The sequence below is a fragment of the Phyllobates terribilis genome, unplaced genomic scaffold (genome assembly GCF_046119375.1).
Source record: "Phyllobates terribilis strain yellow unplaced genomic scaffold, ASM4611937v1 Scaffold_3__8_contigs__length_932513732, whole genome shotgun sequence".
Lineage (NCBI taxonomy): Eukaryota > Metazoa > Chordata > Amphibia > Anura > Dendrobatidae > Phyllobates > Phyllobates terribilis.
In genome coordinates this window covers 62,673,115-62,690,962 of record NW_027362763.1, presented here as the reverse complement: position 1 = coordinate 62,690,962, position 17,848 = coordinate 62,673,115, and the positions used below count along the sequence as shown (strand labels likewise).

The window sequence follows — 17,848 nt, the reverse complement described above, 5'->3', positions numbered from 1 at the left end:
ACACCACCCAGCCACATGAGTCACCTTGGACTATAGTTTGTAGCCATAAGGGCTACACTTTTTGCCATTTAGGCTTCCTAGCTACGCACATCTTCTAGGTGAGATTACGGAGCCTTGAGGAGACAAAACACTGTAGCACTCGAATGGTGTAAGGGGCTCCACTTACCGCTGCCATGCACATCCAAATTGATATTTTCTAGGTGGGAATACGAGACACTCTTCAATAAGACACCATGGCCATCAGCTTCCATGTGCCACCAGTTGGATCCAAACCTGTGCACATAGAAATGTCCCCTCTTTTTCACACAAAACCTAGTTATTTCACAGCGTGTTCTGGGAATAACGGGGACGGCTGAGCCAGCCTTGCTCTCTAACTTGTTAACAAATGTTTGATGAAAGATTACCAGATTTTTTTCACATAATCCTTGTACGCTTGGGCCAGCCAAAGTTTTTGCACGTCCAAGCTTCCTTTGAGAAATACATACCGAGCTAATTCAAGGTTGTGTTATAGGACCATATGTTTGCATTCCTTGAAAAACTGAACAAGCCGCACAATTTATCCATATATTAACTGTAATCACTTACCTAATGTGTTTTCGCATGCTCTTAATTTTTGGAAATTGCTAACATGCAGAGTTTTGGGGTAAGCCGGCCGGCCTCTTATGGATCATGGCCGACAACAAATGTGAAGGATTAAAAGTTCAACTCACAATTTACAGCTAAAGAAACACAATAATGTTTAACCCTCAATGTCCTGCAAAGACCAAAAGGGCTTTTCGCTCGAAATAGTTTCTGGGTGAACTAAAGTTTTAAAGTCTCAGCCATTGTTAGAAAGTCACCTCAAGTCATCAGTGGCCCTTTAGGAACCCTTATTTAAAAGGGGTTGTCAAGGCTTGGGGCTCAAGTCTGCGGTCACTCTATGTAAGTGTGTGCGCGGAGAGGATTCTCTGGTATCGGCGGCGAACGTATGACCGAGAGTTTGAGATTTGCATACATGCGATCACATGCCCACTAGACTTGTGAAGCCTCGCTCAACCCAATTGAATTGAGTGAGGTCAGATAGGTCTAGTCGGAATGTGGCCAGAAGTATGCAAATCACCTACTTAGTGGTGTCTCTGAACACTTCTACTATTATGGGCATGTGCAGTGCTTAAAAAAAAAGATGATTTGTTAAAAAATGAAATAACAGATGATCGTCAGTTACGATCAGTTTCCCATTGACTTCAATATTAAAAAAAAATTAAAAAAATAAAACTATTTCAGTTGCCGTCCACTTTTCTGGTTGGACCAAAAAGTTTGGCAGACAACATTTTTGATTCAGGTTAAAAAAACAGATTGAAGCTGGATCGCAACAGTTTTTTTTCCCAAATATTAAATTCATTACAATGGATGAAAACTGGACATGTGAACAGAGTCTTAGGATATTTTCATCCCAATTTAAATGAAAGGGTCCCACACTGGATCATTTTATTTCCGCTTTTGTAATCCAAAAATGGATCAAAAAACACAAAAAAAACGATTGGATATCTGAATATAGAGTTAGAGAAAAAGTATGAAATCAGTTCTCTTAATGAATCAGGAGCGTATGACGAGTTCGCTTTGCTGAAGTAAGATTTGTGCAGTAAGAAACGTCACCGCTCATCATGGATTTAACGAACGGTGGTTGTCCTGCTCCCATCTGACCCCAGCTATACCTATTTTGTTGCAGCTGGGCAAAAATTGTGCGAGAACACCATAAAATGCAAAAAATTAGCGCAGCCTCAAGCTGCGCCAACATTTTCCGACATGAAGCTTTACATGCCAGAATCCTGGCGTAAAAGCTTTGATGAATCTGGTCCATAATGCTAGCTAATAAACATCTTTTTATCCAAAATATCATGGAAATTAGCTCTCTCCTAGAAAGAGAAAGGGATTGCACTCAAACCAATGTTATTCAATGAGGCAGACAGATCTGCGGGGCTTTTTCTCAGCAGGAATTCGAAGTGAGAAAAAAAATGGCAATATTTGACTCCGAAATTGGTTCAGTGTGAAAAAAAAAGTCAAATGCCATATGGACCATTAGTATGGCATCCGATTCTTATGGATACATTGTAATTCTATAAGATGGGACACGGTAAAATGTCCTGGAAAAGATTAATAGCTGCTGAGTAGAAAAACGGATTGTACACGGACAGCACATATAGAAGACTATGAACAAGTAGCAACGCATCACACCGGTTGTTTAAACAGTAAAACTCTGATGATAGCTTTCCTTTAAAAGTGAATAAGTCATTATAAAATTTGCAATTAATTAAAAATCAGGCTTCTTTGTAAAATGTACACTGCTCAAAAAAATAAAGGGAACACTGAAATAACACATCCTAGATCTGAATGAATGAAATCTCATTGAATACTTTGTTCTGTACAAAGTTGAATGAGCTGACAACAAAATCACACAAAAATCATCAATGGAAATCAAATTTATGAACCAATGGAGGCCTGGATTTGGAGTCACCCCCGAAATTAAAGTGGAAAAACACACTACAGGCTGATCCAACTTTGATGTAATGTCCGTAAAACAAGTCAAAATGAGACTCAGTATTGTGTGGCCTCCACGTGCCTGTATGACCTCCGTACAACGCCTGGGCATGCTCCTGATGAGGCTCAGTATTGTGTGTGGCCTCCACGTGCCTGTATGACCTCCCTACAACGCCTGGGCATGCTCCTGATGAGGCTGAGTATTGTGTGTGGCCTCCACGTGCCTGTATGACCTCCCTACAACGCCTGGGCATGCTCCTGATGAGGCTCAGTATTGTGTGTGGCCTCCACGTGCCTGTATGACCTCCGTACAACGCCTGGGCATGCTCCTGATGAGGCTGAGTATTGTGTGTGGCCTCCACGTGCCTGTATGACCTCCCTACAACGCCTGGGCATGCTCCTGATGAGGCTGAGTATTGTGTGTGGCCTCCACGTGCCTGTATGACCTCCATACAACGCCTGGGCATGCTCCTGATGAGGCTGAGTATTGTGTGTGGCCTCCACGTGCCTGTATCACCTCCCTACAACGCCTGGGCATGCTCCTGATGAGGTTGCGGATGGTCTCCTGTGGGATCTCCTCCCAGACCTGGACTAAAGCATCCGCCAACTCCTGGACAGTCTGTGGTGCAACGTGACGTTGGTGGATGGAGTGAGACATGATGTCCCAGATGTGCTCAATCGGATTCAGGTCTGGGGAACGGGCGGGCCAGTCCATAGCTTCAATGCCTTCATCTTGCAGGAACTGCTGACACACTCCAGCCACATGAGGTCAGGCATTGTCCTGCATTAGGAGGAACCCAGGCCCAACCGCACCAGCATATGGTCTCACAAGGGGTCTGAGGATCTCATCTCGGTACCTATTGGCAGTCAGGCTACCTCTGGCGAGCACATGGAGGGCTGTGCAGCCCTCCAAAGAAATGCCACCCCACACCATTACTGACCCACTGCAAAACCGGTCATGCTGAAGGATGTTGCAGGCAGCAGATCGCTCTCCACGGCGTCTCCAGACTCTTGTCAGGTCTGTCACATGTGCTCAGTGTGAACCTGCTTTCATCTGTGAAGAGCACAGGGCGCCAGTGGCGACTTTGCCAATCCTGGTGTTCTGTGGCAAATGCAAAGCGTCCTGCACGCTGTTGGGCTGTGAGCACAACCCCCATCTGTGGACGTCGGGCCCTCATACCACCCTCATGGAGTCTGTTTCTAACCGTTTGTGCAGACACATGCACATTTGTGGCCTGCTCGAGGTCATTTTGCAGGGCTCTGGCAGTGCTCCTCCTGTTCCTCCTTGCACAAAGGCGGAGGTAGCAGTCCTACTGCTGGGTTGTTGCCCTCCTACAGCCCCCTCCACGTCTCCTGGTGTACTGGCCTATCTCCTGGTAGCGCCTCCAGCCTCTGGACACTACGCTGACAGACACAGCAAACCTTCTTGCCGCAGCTCGCATTGATGTGCCATCCTGGATGAGCTGCACTACCTGAGCAACTTCTGTGGGTTGTAGAGTCTGTCTCATGCTACCACGAGTGTGAAAGCACAACCAACATTCAAAAGTGACCAAAACATCAGCCAGAAAGCATTGGTACTGAGATGTGGTCTGTGGTCCCCACCTGCAGAACCCCTCCTTTATTGAGTGTGTCTTGATAATTGGCAATAATTTCCATCTATTGTCAGCATGTGAAATTGATTGTCAATCAGTGTTGCTTCCTAAGTGGACAGTTTGATTTCATAGAAGTTTGATTTACTTGGAGTTATATTCTGTTAAGTGTTCCCTTTATTTTTTTGAGCAGTGTATATACTGGTATACACATATAGATCTATCTATAATTGTATATATATACATATACACACACACACACACACACACACACACATAGCTGGCCACTTCAGAACTCTCCATCGTTTGTTTCCATCCATATCTGGGAGCACACAAACCAAGCTTTCTGATAGTGGGCACTATATTGCAACCCAAAATCGCTTGATAATCTTCAGATTTCATGATGCCTTGCACACATTCAAGGTACCCAGTGCCAAAGGCAGCAAAACAAGCCTAAAACATCTTTGAGCCTCCACCATATTTGACTGTAGGTACTGTGTTATTTTCTTTGTAGGCCTCATTCCATTTTCGGTAAATGATAGAATGATGGACTTGTAACCTTGAGATTTTTGATATTTTTAAACAATTTTGATTGTCCAGTCCTCAGACAGTTCTCTTCTCTTTCAGTTCCCCATGCTTAGTGTAGCACACACAGAAACACAATGCAAAGATTGAGTCAACTTATCCCCTTTGTATCTGGTTTCAGGTGATTTTCATATTGCCCACACCTGTTACTTGTCACAGGTGAGTTTTGAACATGCTTGAGACAAAGTTTACTCACAATTTTGGAAAGGTGCCAACAATTTTGTCCGGCCCATTCTTGGGGTTTTATGTGAAATTATGTAAAATTTGCATTTTTTTCTATTTTTTTGTGCTGTTCCAATACACACAAAGGAAATAAAACATGTGTATAACAAAACATGTGTAACTGCAATTTTCTGGGAGAAATACTTCACTTTCTGGAACAATTTCAAGGGTGCCAACACTTTCGGCCATGCATGTATAGCAGTATACTTTTGTATAGATGCCTTCTTAGCTTCAAGCCAAAATGTGCGCTGTGACATCACCTATTGTAAATGGTGGATCCTGTGTTATCTACTGTATATAGAGGTGTTTTCAGTCATTGTACCTAAGGAGGAGAAGGAGGAGGAGGTGGCTAAGCTGTGCCACCACCTATTGTGAATGGTGGATCCTGTGTTATCTACTGTACATAGAGGTGTCATCAGTCATTGTACAGAAGGAGGAGGTGAGCTGTGACATCACCTATTGTAAATGGTGGATCCTGTGTCATCAGTCATTGTACAGGAGGAGGAGGTGAACTGTGACATCACCTATTGTAAATGGTGGATCCTGTGCTATCTACTGTATATAGAGGTCTTATCAGTCATTGTACAGGAGGAGGAGGTGGTGAGCTGTGACATCACCTATTGTAAATGGTGGATCCTGTGTTATCTACTGTATATAGAGGTGTTATTAGTCACTGTACAGGAGGAGGAGAAGGTGAGCTGTGACATCACCTATTTTGAATGGTGGATCCGGTGTCATCTACTGTATATAGAGGTGTTATCAGTCATTGTACAGGAGGAGGAGGTGTGACAATGAACTTACAGCTCCTCAAGCCATCCCTCCCCTGGCAGATTGACAGGTCAGTGGCCATGTACCGGAAAAACAAACCAGCCAATAAGCACCCTCCCCCGGCTGCTAGCTAGGAAATAAAGTGAAGACGAGAGAAGTGCATCAGGACGGCCCAATGCACTTCAAAATGTGATTTCTCATTGCTGGAGCATTGTTGGAAGATAAATCTCCGTCCCAGTCTCAGGTCTTTTGCAGACACCAACAGGTTTTCTTCCAGAATGGTCCTGTATTTGGCTCCATCCATCTTCCCATTAATTTTAACCATCTTCCCTGTCCCTGCTGAAGAAAAGCAGGCCCAAACCATGATGCTTCCACCACCATGTTTGACAGTGGGGATGGTGTTTTGAGGGTGATGAGCTGTGTTGCTTTTACGCCAAACATATTGTTTTGCATTGTGGCCAAAAAGTTTGATTTTGGTTTCATCTGACCAGAGCACCTCATTCCACATGTTTGGTGTGTCTCCCAGATGGCTTGTGGCAAACTTCAAACGGGACTTTTTATGGATATCTTTGAGAAATGGCTTTCTTCTTGCCACTCTCCCATAAAGGCCAGATTTGTGCAGTGTACGACTGATTGTTGTCCTATGGACAGACTCTCCCACCTCAGCTGTAGATCTCTGCAGTACGTCCAGAGTGATCATGGGCCTTTTGGCTGCATCTCTGATCAGTCTTCTCCTTGTTCGAGATGAAAGTTTAGAGGGACGGCCGGGTCTTGGTAGATTTGCAGTGGTCTGATACTCCTTCCATTTCCATATGATCGCTTGCACAGTGCTCCTTGAGATGTTTAAAACTTGGGAAATCTTTTTGTATCCAAATCCAGCTTTAAACTTTGCCACAACAGTATTTCGGACCTGCCTGGTGTGTTCCTTCGTCTTCATGATGCTCTCTGCACTTGAAACAGAACCCTGAGACTATCACAGAGCAGAGACCCCTGAGACGATCACAGAGCAGGTGCATTTATACGGAGACTTGATTACACACAGGGGGATTCTATTTATCATTACCAGTCATTTAGGACAACATTGGATCATTCAGAGATCCTCACTGAACTTCTGCACTGAAAGTAAAGGGGCCGAATAATATTGTACGCCCCACTTTTCAGTTTTTAATTTGTTAAAAAAGTTTAAAACATCCAATAAATTTCGTTCCACTTCACGATTGTGTCCCACTTGTTGATTCTTCCCAAACAAATTAGACTTTTATATCTTTATGTTTGAAGCCAGAAATGTGGCAAAAGGTAGAAAAGTTCAAGGGGGGCAAATACTTTCACAATGCACTGTATTTTAAAGGGCTATACAATCACAACAATGGGTTGGGGCGGGGAGGGTAAATGTTTCTGACAAGTTCTCTTTCACATAAAAAAAACAGGATTTAAACAATTTTTCATTGTTTGATGACACGTTTCCTTTAAAAGTAAAAACCTTACACTTCCAAGAATGGTAATCAGTCAGTAGCATAGCGGTTCAGAATTAGACAGCACTATCAGAATGCAGCTCTGGGGGTAACTGGAGTACAGAACTTAAAAAAAACCCAGTGGAACAAATTAGTGTTTGATCTGATATTGGAACCGTGAAATGATGTTCAAAGGATCAGATTCGCAAACTAAAAAAAAAACGGACACCCACCAGATTCCATTTTGGTCGGCTCAGTGAGGAAGAGGAAATGTACCCTTGTCTCTGTGGCGAGCAGGTGCCTGTATTTTAGGATTTTACCCTTATTTCTAGGTTTAGTATCTCTATGCCCCCTATAAGAGATGACAAAGTAAATCCATCAGGTTTTTGGTACCTAAAAGTGATAGCAGCATGATATTTGGGCAGAGACCCGGATTCCGGCGATGTGCCACTTACTGAGCAGCTTGCGGTAGTTTTGATACAATCACTGTTTTATCAGCAGGAGATTTTCATTAGAGGACTAGTAAGTCTGCAGCCACGTCCTCCATATTCACAAGCTCTGAATAACCCCGACCCCAACATGGATTGGCAGCTTTTTGCCTATGCACAGTGCACACAGAAACAGTGGTGTGGATTGGGTTAAACAGAGATCAGCATTTAGAGAACTGGTAGATCTGCAGTAGAGAAAACTGTGATTTTATCAAAACTGCAGCAACCAGTAAATGAAAACATCACTGGAATCAGGGTCTCTTCCCGTAGATCATCCTGCTTTAAGATGGAGGAGTGAAAACCTGGTGACAGATTCCCTTTAACCCCTTCACCACCTTGCGGTTTCCAATTTTTGCGCTTTCATTTTTTTGCTCCCCTTCTTCCCAGAGCCATAGCTTTTTTATTTTTCCATCCACATAGCGGTATGAGGGCTTGTTTTTTGCAGGACGAGTTGTACTTTTGAAAGACACCATTGATTTTATCATACCATGTACTGGAAAACTGTAAAAAAAATTCCAAGTACGGTGAAATTGAAAAAAAATGAAATTCCACAGTTGTTTGTTTTTTTTACAATGTTCACTGAATGCTAAAACGAACCTGCCATTATGACTCTCCAGGTCATTACGAGTTTGTAGATACCAAACATGTCTAGGTGCTTTTGTATTTACAGTTATATGAAAAAGTTTGGGCACCCCTATTAATCTTAAGCTTAATGTTTTATAAAAATTGGTGTTTTTGCAACAGCTATTTCAGTTTGATATATGTAATAATGGTTGGACACAGTAATGTTTCTGCCTTGAAATGAGGTTTATTGTACTAACAGAAAATGTGCAATCTGCATTCAAACAAAATTTGACAGGTGCATAAGTATGGGCACCCTTATCATTTTCTTGTTTTAAATACTCCTACCTACTTTTTGCTGACTTACTAAAGCACTTTTTTTGGCTTTGTAACCTCATTGAGCTTTGAACTTCATAGCCAGGTGTATGCAATCATGAGAAAAGCTACTTAAAGTGGCCATTTGCAAGTTGTTCTCCTGTTTGAATCTCCTCTGAAGAGTGGCATCATGGGCTCCTCAAAACAACTGTCAAATGATCTGAAAACAAAGATTATTCAACATAGTTGTTCAGGGGAAGGATACAAAAAGCTGTCTCAGAGATTTAACCTGTCAGTTTCCACTGTGAGGAACATAGTAGGGAAATGGAAGAACACAGGGACAGTTCTTGTTAAGGCCAGAAGTGGCAGGCCAAGAAAAACATCAGAAAGGCAGAGAAGAAGAATGGTGAGATCAGTCAAGGACAATTCTCAGACCACCTCCAGAGAGCTGCAGCATCAACTTGCTGCAGATGGTGTCACTGTGCATCGGTCAACTATACAACGCACTTTGCACAAGGAGAAGCTGTATGGGAGAGTGATGCGAAAGAAGCCGTTTCTGCAAGCACGCGACAAACAGAGTCGGCTGAGGTATGCAAAAGCACATTTGGAGAAGCCAATTTCTTTTTGGAAGAAGGTCCTGTGGACTGATGAAACCAAGATTGAGTTGTTTGGTCATACAAAAAGGCATTATGCATGGCGGCAAAAAAACACAGCATTCCAAGAAAAAGACTTGCTACCCACAGTAAAATTTGGTGGAGGTTCCATCATGCTTTGGGGCTGTGTGGCCAATGCCAGCATCGGGAATCTTGTTAAAGTTGAGGGACGCATGGATTCCACTCAGTATCAGCAGATTCTTGACAATAATGTTCAAGAATCAGTGATAAAGTTGAAGTTACGCAGGGGATGGATCTTTCAGCAAGACAATGATCCAAAACACCGCTCCAAATCTACTCAGGCATTCATGCAGAGGAACAATTACAATGTTCTGGAATGGCCATCCCAGTCCCCAGACCTGAATATCATTGAACATCTGTGGGATCATTTGAAGAGGGCTGTCAATGCTCGGCGACCATCAAACTTAACTGAACTGGAATTGTTTTGTAAAGAGGAATGGTCAAAAATACCTTCATCCAGGATCCAGGAAATCATTAAAAGCTACAGGAAGCGACTAGAGGCTGTTATTTTTGCAAAAGGAGGATCTACTAAATATTAATGTCACTTTTCTGGTGAGGTGCCCATACTTATGCACCTGTCAAATTTTGTTTGAATGCAGATTGCACATTTTCTGTTAGTACAATAAACCTCATTTCAAGGCAGAAACATTACTGTGTCCAACAGTTATTACTAGTGTTGAGCATTCAGATACTGAAATATCGGGTATCGGCCGATATTCGCGGTATCGGAGTTCCGATACTTAATTCCGATACTTTTACAATATCGAATACCGGAATCGGAAGTTCCCATAATGCCTGCGCTCTGCAGTGTCTCTGAAGGATGACAAGCTGGATGGCAGCGCTCAGCTGCGATCCAGCCTGTCATCAGAATGCCATCCCAGCGTGAGAGAATTCTCCTGATTGTTTAAAAGCCGACGGGCGGAAAAAAGCCGCCGGCTTTTAAACAATCACACAGCCCCATACTGCTTCCCCGCAGCCTCCCACCCCGATCCTCCGCTCCTCTCGCCACCTCCCATCCCGATCGTAAGTTAGGACCGGGCGGGGAGCACAGCACCAAGGAGCGGGGAGCGAAGGACCCGGGCGGGGAAGCCGGCAGTGAAAAGACTTCACCGCCGGCTTTCCCGTTCTGTGCTGCGCTTTCCCGCCGGTTATTTCAAATAAACAGCTGAGGTATCAGGTGATGCTGATCAGCTGTTCATTTGAAGTCGCCGCGGTGCTCTCAGAGGGTTCATGTGAGTTCATGCTTGACTGCATTGCATGAACTCACATGAACTTTCCCACAGCCACACAGGTCAGCCACACCTTCCAGACCCGTCATGATTAGTGTGTGCGGGTGTACGCGGTGTCTGTGCGGGTGTGCGCGGTGTCTGTGCGATGTCTGCGAGTGTGTGCGCGGTGTCTGTGCGATGTCTGCGGGTGTCTGCGCGGTGTCTGTGCGAGTGTGTGCGGTGTCTGTGCGATGTCTGCGAGTGTGTGCGCGGTGTCTGTGCGATGTCTGCGGGTGTCTGCGCGGTGTCTGTGCGAGTGTGTGCGGTGTCTGTGCGATGTCTGCGAGTGTGTGCGCGGTGTCTGTGCGATGTCTGCGTGCAGGCAGACATAGGCCGATATGACACTACTACTCCCATCGGCCTATGTCTGTCCCCCGTCCACTTGTGCCAGCAGGATCAGCTCGATGGGAACAGTAGTTCCCATCAGCCTGATCCTGCTATTTAAATTGCCCCATGGTCCCCAATAAATGTTAAATAGATTTCATTGGTGGCCAGTGGTTACCTACAATAAATTAGTTCATACATTACCTGTCCCCGCCGATCGGCACCTAAAATAAAGTAAAAAATAAAAAAAACTACACCTATACTCACCTAGACACCTAATTCCCCGAAGCCATCGATCTCCTGTAACAAAATCTAAAATAATAAACCACAACCTTATCCTTACCCCTCCGTAGTAGTCCACGAGTGTCCCACGATGATCTCCAGTTTAGAGCAGCCACATAGAATGTGACCGCTCTGAACCGCTGCCGCCGCTAGAATGATGGGGCCGTAAAGCGTCCCCGTCACTGCAAAAGCGGGTTCGCCGGAGTTCAGGCAGCGCTGCTCCGGTTAGCTGCTTTACGGCCCCGCTGTACCGTGAGAAATTCCCACGATACAGCAGTGCCGTAAAGGAGGTCTTCGGAGATGCGCTGCCTGAATGCACTCCGGTGACCTCAGTCAGTGGCTCCCGCTGCCGGGAGCGGACGTGTTCCCGGCAGTGTGAGCTTACAGCAGCCATGCACAGCTGTCACCATCTCCAGATGTGACAGCTGTGCATGGGAGATCAGCGCAGGAACGTGGACAGGTAACTATTATTTTTTTTTGTAAACTAAGAATTAAATAAAATGGTGTGTTTTATTTCAAATAAATTATTTTTTTCTGCGTGTAGTGTGTGTTTTTTCTTTTTAACACTTTGTAGGTTAGTAATGGGGGTGTCTTATAGACGCCCATCATTATTAACCTGGGCTTCATGGCAGCTGGCGCTGACATCAACCCCACCACTATTACCCCACTGCCACCGCACCAGGGCAGCGTGGAAGAGCGAGGCTAAGTGCCAGAGTTGGCGCATCCTATGGATGCGCCATTTCTGGGGCGGCTGACGGCTGGTGTTTCTAGCCTGGGAGGGGGTCAATATTCATGGCTCCCTTCCTGGGCTATTAATATCAGCCCCCAGCTGTCTGCCTAGCCTTTGCTAGCTATTAAATTAGGGGGGACCCCACGTCATTTTTTGGGCCGGGTCCCCCATTTTAATAGCTAGTAAAGGCTAGGTATTCCGCTAGGGGCTGATATTAGTAGCCTGGGAAGCTCCGTGGGTATTACCCCCTTCCCAGGCTTCAAACATCTGCCCCAGCTGTCTGTTTAACCTCCGCTAGAGCCTAAAATTACGGGGAACCCTACGCCAATTTTATTTTTAATAAATCCTTTATTTTAACACTAAATGGCACTTGAGGGGTTAATAAAGATGCAGTCCCTAAATTATTTATTTTTTAATTAATTTTTCCCAAAAATTTTGATGTGGGCTTTGCCATATTTTTGTATGCCAGCCAGGTACAGCAGGCAGGAACGGGCTGCGCCCAACCACCAGCTGCCTATTTGTACCTGGCCGGACACAACAATATAGGAAAGCCCTTTTTTTTTATTTCATGAAATAATTAAAAAAAATTGACGTGGGGCTTCGCCTTGTTTTTGTGTCCAGCCAGGTACAACTAGGCAGCTGGGGGCTGGAATCCACAGCGCAGGGAGGCCCAAGCTTTCTGGGCCCCACCCGCTGCAAAATGCAGTCCACAGCCACCCCGGAAAATGGCGCGTTCATAGAAGCACCATCTTCTGGCGCTGTACCCAACTCATCCAGGTCCCTGGTGCGGGGGCTCACTGGGTAATAAAGGGGTTAGGGCCAGCTTGGTATTATCAGCTGTCCCTAAGCTCGAAATTCATGGGGTCACGCCAGTATTAGACATGACCACCATGAATTTCTAGTAAAGTATTTAAAAAAAACACAACACCCAGAATAAAGTCCTTTAATTGAAATAAAGACACAATTCTTTATTGTTCTAAATTAAACCATACTTACCATCACGCCCATTCCAGCTGAAGCCAACGATCTCTTGCAATAAAAGAAAAATAATAAACCAACATCATCCTTACCTTTCCATGGTTCCCAGGACAGCTCCAGCTCTGCTACATCGAGATGACAGGCTGGACCGCAGCAGAACGCTGTCATCCAGCCTGTCATCCCGCCGACACTGAGAAGCGCTGGCATGCTTGCGCTCCTCAGTGTCTCTCTGTGACGGCATAAAGATGAGCCAAGGTCATGTCCAATGAACTTGGCTCACCTCATGCACGTCACTGACAGCGTGGGAAAATTCTCACGCTGAAGCGCTGAGTGCAGGAGAATTTTCCCACGCTGTCAGTGACGTGCATGAGGTGCGCCGAGTTCATTGGACATGACCGTGGCTCATCTTTATGCCATCACAGAGAGACACTGAGGAGCGCAAGCATGCCAGCGCTTCTCAGTGTCGGCGGGATGACAGGCTGGATGGCAGCGTTCTGCTGCGGTCCAGCCTGTCATCTCGATGTAGCAGAGCTGAAGCTGTCGTGGGAACCATGGAAAGGTAAGGATGAGGTTGCTTTATTATTTTTCTTTTATTGCAGGAGATCGTTGGCTTCAGCTGGAATGGGCGTGATGGTAAGTATGGTTTAATTTAGAACAATAAAGAATTGTGTGTTTATTTCAATTAAAGGACTTTATTCTGGGTGTTTGTGTTTTTTTTTTTACTTTGACTATGGGATTAGTAATGGGGGTGTCTTATAGACGCCTCTCCATTACTAACCTGGGCTTGATGTCAGCTGGCATTATAAGCTGACATCAACCCCAGCCCTATTACCCCACTGCCACCGCTACAGGGCAGTGGGAAGAGCGAGGCTAAGTGCCAGAATTGGCGCATCCTATGGATGCGCCATTTCTGGGGCGGCTGACGGCTGGTGTTTCTAGCCTGGGAGGGGGTCAATATTCATGGCTCCCTTCCTGGGCTATTAATATCAGCCCCCAGCTGTCTGCCTAGCCTTTGCTAGCTATTAAAATAGGGGGGATCCCACGTCATTTTTTTTGGGGGTCCCCCATTTTAATAGCTAGTAAAGGCTAGGTATTCAGCTGGGGGCTGATATTAGTAGCCTGGGAAGCTCCGTGGGTATTACCCCCTTCCCAGGCTTCAAACATCTGCCCCAGCCGTCTGCTTAACCTCCGCTAGAGACTAAAATTAAGGGGAACCCTACGCCAATTTTTTTTTAAATAAATCCTTTATTTTAACACTAAATGACAAGTACAGTAATCAACACTATCACTGTACTTCTTATATATGTGACTGACATGTTTCTATCTATCTAATCTATGTGTGAAGCTCTATTCTGTCTGTTATAAATTGTCGGGTACCGCTGCTGAATTGCCGGCCGGCTTTTTTAAAGAGACAGTGCATGAAAACACTATTATTTTTTTAAATAAATCCTTTACACTAAATGACAAGTACAGTAATCAACACTGTCACTGTACTTCATACATATGTGACTAACATGTTTCTATCTATCTAATCTATGTGTGAAGCTCTATTCTTTCTGTTGTAAATTGTCGGGTACCGGTGTATGCGCTGATGAATTACCGGCTTTTCATGTAATACATTCTACATTATTCTTAGTTGTTTTACTTCATGTAGAATTAACCTACAAGGAAAGAAAGGGTTAATTTTCATTCCGATATTTGTGTCCCATTGACTTGCATTGGTTTCCGGTATCGGAATTGGCGATATCCGATACTTTTTGGGTATCGGTCCGATCCAATCCGATACGATATTTCCTGATATCGGAAGGTATCGCTCAACACTAGTTATTACATATATCAAACTGAAATAGCTGTTGCAAAAACACCAATTTTTATAAATCATTAAGCTTAAGATTAATAGGGGTGCCCAAACTTTTTCATATTACTGTAAGTGGTGGAAAAAAAAAATTCAAAGTTTGTAAAAAAAAAAAAAAAAAAATGGGGCCATTTTCCGAGACACGTAGCGTCTCCATTTTTCGGGATCTGGGGCCGGGTGAGGGCTTATTTTGTGCCCCAAGCTGATGTTTTTATTGATACCATTGTTGATGTTTCGATCGCCTCTTATTTCAATGTTGCGGCGACCAAAACTCCAGAGCTAATATCCTGTACTCTGTTAGAGCTCTCCACATTGGCTGTGACCTATACACAAAGGCTATGTATAGGCGGCAGCCATTTATGCCAGTGTCCCATCCCCTGAAGAAGCCGCATATGCGGTGAAACATGTTGGGGTACTTGTGCTTTAAATACAAATTGTCCTACTCTGCTCAAAAAATGATGGCACCCCGGGGTGCTATGAAGTGAATCCATACAAGTGGTTATCGCTGAATAATAAAAGAGGCAGATTAGGGACAAGGTTTTATACCCTCATGCATTTTAATATATAGAAATAATAAAAGCTATGATTTAGGGCTTGTTAGAGAGGGATTTCTATGGGGTTCTCCCCACTTTGTAAATAATACATATGATTTAATCCTCCCAGGCCGCATTGATTTGATATATTATTTTGATAGATCGGACGCAGTGATACCAAATATGTATATATTTATTTATATCATTGTTTTATTCTGAATGGGGCAAAAAAGGGGGGTGGTTTGAACTTTTAGATTTTTTTTATATATATATATATTTTTAAAAAACTTTTTTTTTTTTTCTACTTTTTACTTGCTTCTAATAGTCTCCTTATCCCCTTAGGAGACCTGAAGCTGTGATCGTTCGATTGCTTGTGCTATACATAGCAGGGCTTCAGTCCTGCTACGTGTAGCAAAACAATCATCATCTTCCGTGAACGCCGGCCACGTCTTCTGCAGACTCCCGGATGTCATGCCAACCAATCGGCATCCCACGATCATGTGACTGGGGCGCGCTTCCCTGTTAAATGACGCTGTCGGTGTCACATGTTAACAGGTGGATCGTGATTTCACCCGCGGTTGTTAGGGGCACGTAACAGCTGATCAGATCTGTGACGGAGCCCGCATCAAACACAGGGACACGACCTGTGACGTACCTATACGTCATAGATCGTGAAGGAGTTAAGAGAACCAGCTTTCTTTGGAGTCGGTTCTGGGCCGATTCATCAAACAATTATTGCCAGAATTCCATTGTAAAACCGTATGAAATCTTGAAAAATGTTCGTGCATCTATTTACGCAAAAAAAAAAAAAAAAGTGTATGACTTTCGGTGTTTACATGCTAGTCCTGGTCACCTCCAGCAACTTTTTAAAAAGTAGGCAGAACTTCACCAAAAGGAGGGGACGCATGGCCAAAAATCATCATAATTACTGGCACAAATAAGTGGAGTAAATTCCGACAAATGCTCTCCAATGTCTCACCGGGGTTCATTTCTTGCACTGATACACAGCAGCTAAAAAATGCACCACATTCAGTAAGAGGCTCAGGTGTTTAAATTAGTTTTGCGCCTCCTACACCACCACATTCTACATAAAAGTCTGGTGTACAAAACGCCAACCTCGATGAATGGGGGGCCTATATAGCAGGTCAGTTTTTTTAAACATGCTTAGGGCTCGATTCATCATCATTTGTGAGGCTATGTGCCCACGATGCAGAAATGCTGCAGATTTTTTCCGCTTCTCCCTGGCAGGAAAAACGCATGCGAATTTTACATGCGGTTTTTACATGCATTTTTCCTGCCAGGTAGAAGCGTTTGTCAAGCGTTCTTCACATGCATTTCTGCATGCGGGTTATCAAGTGCTTTCCAAGCGATTTTAGCATCACTTGGAAAAGTGCTTGACAACTATATAAATCCATGCAACCGGCATATATAGTGTGACCAAGTTAGTTAAAAAAAAATAATAAAAATGGTAAAAAAATATAAAAAATAAAAATTATACTTACCTTCCGATGTCCCCCGGTCTCCTCAGCGATGCGTCCTGGCTCCCCGGCGGCTCGCGATGGTGTAAAAGGACCTGCCATGACGTCATTTAGTCATGTGACAGGTCAAGCAACCGCTGATGTCGGCGGTCGCGTGACCTGTCACATGACTAAATGACGTCATGGAAGGTCCTTTTACACCATGGCGAACCGCCAGGGAGCCAGGACGCATTGCTGAGGAGACTGGGGGCCATCGGAAGGTAAGTATAATGTGTTGTTTTTTTTGTTTTTTTTTATAAAATAATAAAAAAAAAAAAGTCCCCTCTTCTCCAGACCCGGGTACCATCCGCGCATTGAGTCGCTTAATATCCTCATGTGCACGTGTAGTCATGCGGATATTAAGCGATTCAATGCAAGTCAATGGCAGCGATTACGGTGCGTGTCCGCAAAATTAATGGACATGCTGCATATTTTTCCGCAATGATAATCCGCAGCGGAAATTTCCGCAACATGCGCACAGTACATGCGAACTATCATTGGCGACCATGGGGCACATATTACCAAGTGTTTTTTAAGCGTTTTCGCTGCGGAGATTCTGCAGCAAAAATGCTTGAAAAACGCATAGTGGGCACACAGCCTGAGCATTTTAAGTCACTTTTCCTTTTCTGTTATGTAATATTCATTGCTTATTTAACCAAATTCTTCAAAACTGTGCACGCAGTTTCATGAATTTGGGGAAAAATCAAAAACGCTCTGAAGGCTATGGTCACACGTTGCATTTTCTCTGGGTTTCTGCAAGCAAAACCTGCTCTCTTGATTGTAAAGAAGCAGCTTACAAAAAGGTTTTTCTGCGTTTTTTTGCTGCGTTTTTATTGTCTTTTGTGCATGCTGATGAAGTTTAGTGCCCCCCCCCCACAAAAAAAATACATGATGCAATTTCCTTAGATATTTGCACCAAAAATTCTGCAAAACCTGATAGAGAGCAATGGGTTTCACAGGTAAGGGTGAAAAAAAAAGCTGAAAGAAGTAGTGACATGTTGCAGGTTGCAAAAAGTTTTCCAATTCAGTCATGAAAAAAAAAAAAAAAACACAATGCAGCTTAAAATTTGCATTAAAAAATGCAGAAAAAAAATGCTGTAAAATGCAACGTGTGAACATAGCCTTATATTGTCTTTTAGTTTTTGTCTTAAATTGTATAAAAATTAAGCACAAATGCAATAATGAATGAGG

At 44.0% G+C, this 17,848-nt stretch overlaps 2 protein-coding genes across 4 annotated transcripts in view; one reads left to right on the top strand and one right to left on the bottom strand.

The window, feature by feature from the left end:
* The window catches only part of RUNX2 (RUNX family transcription factor 2), a 246,987-nt gene that overhangs the window by 37,828 nt on the left and 191,311 nt on the right, over positions 1–17,848 (top strand). The window lies entirely within an intron of this gene.
* Positions 1–17,848, bottom strand: part of SUPT3H (SPT3 homolog, SAGA and STAGA complex component) — a 633,482-nt gene that overhangs the window by 585,213 nt on the left and 30,421 nt on the right. The gene's annotated exons all lie outside the window — the stretch shown is intronic.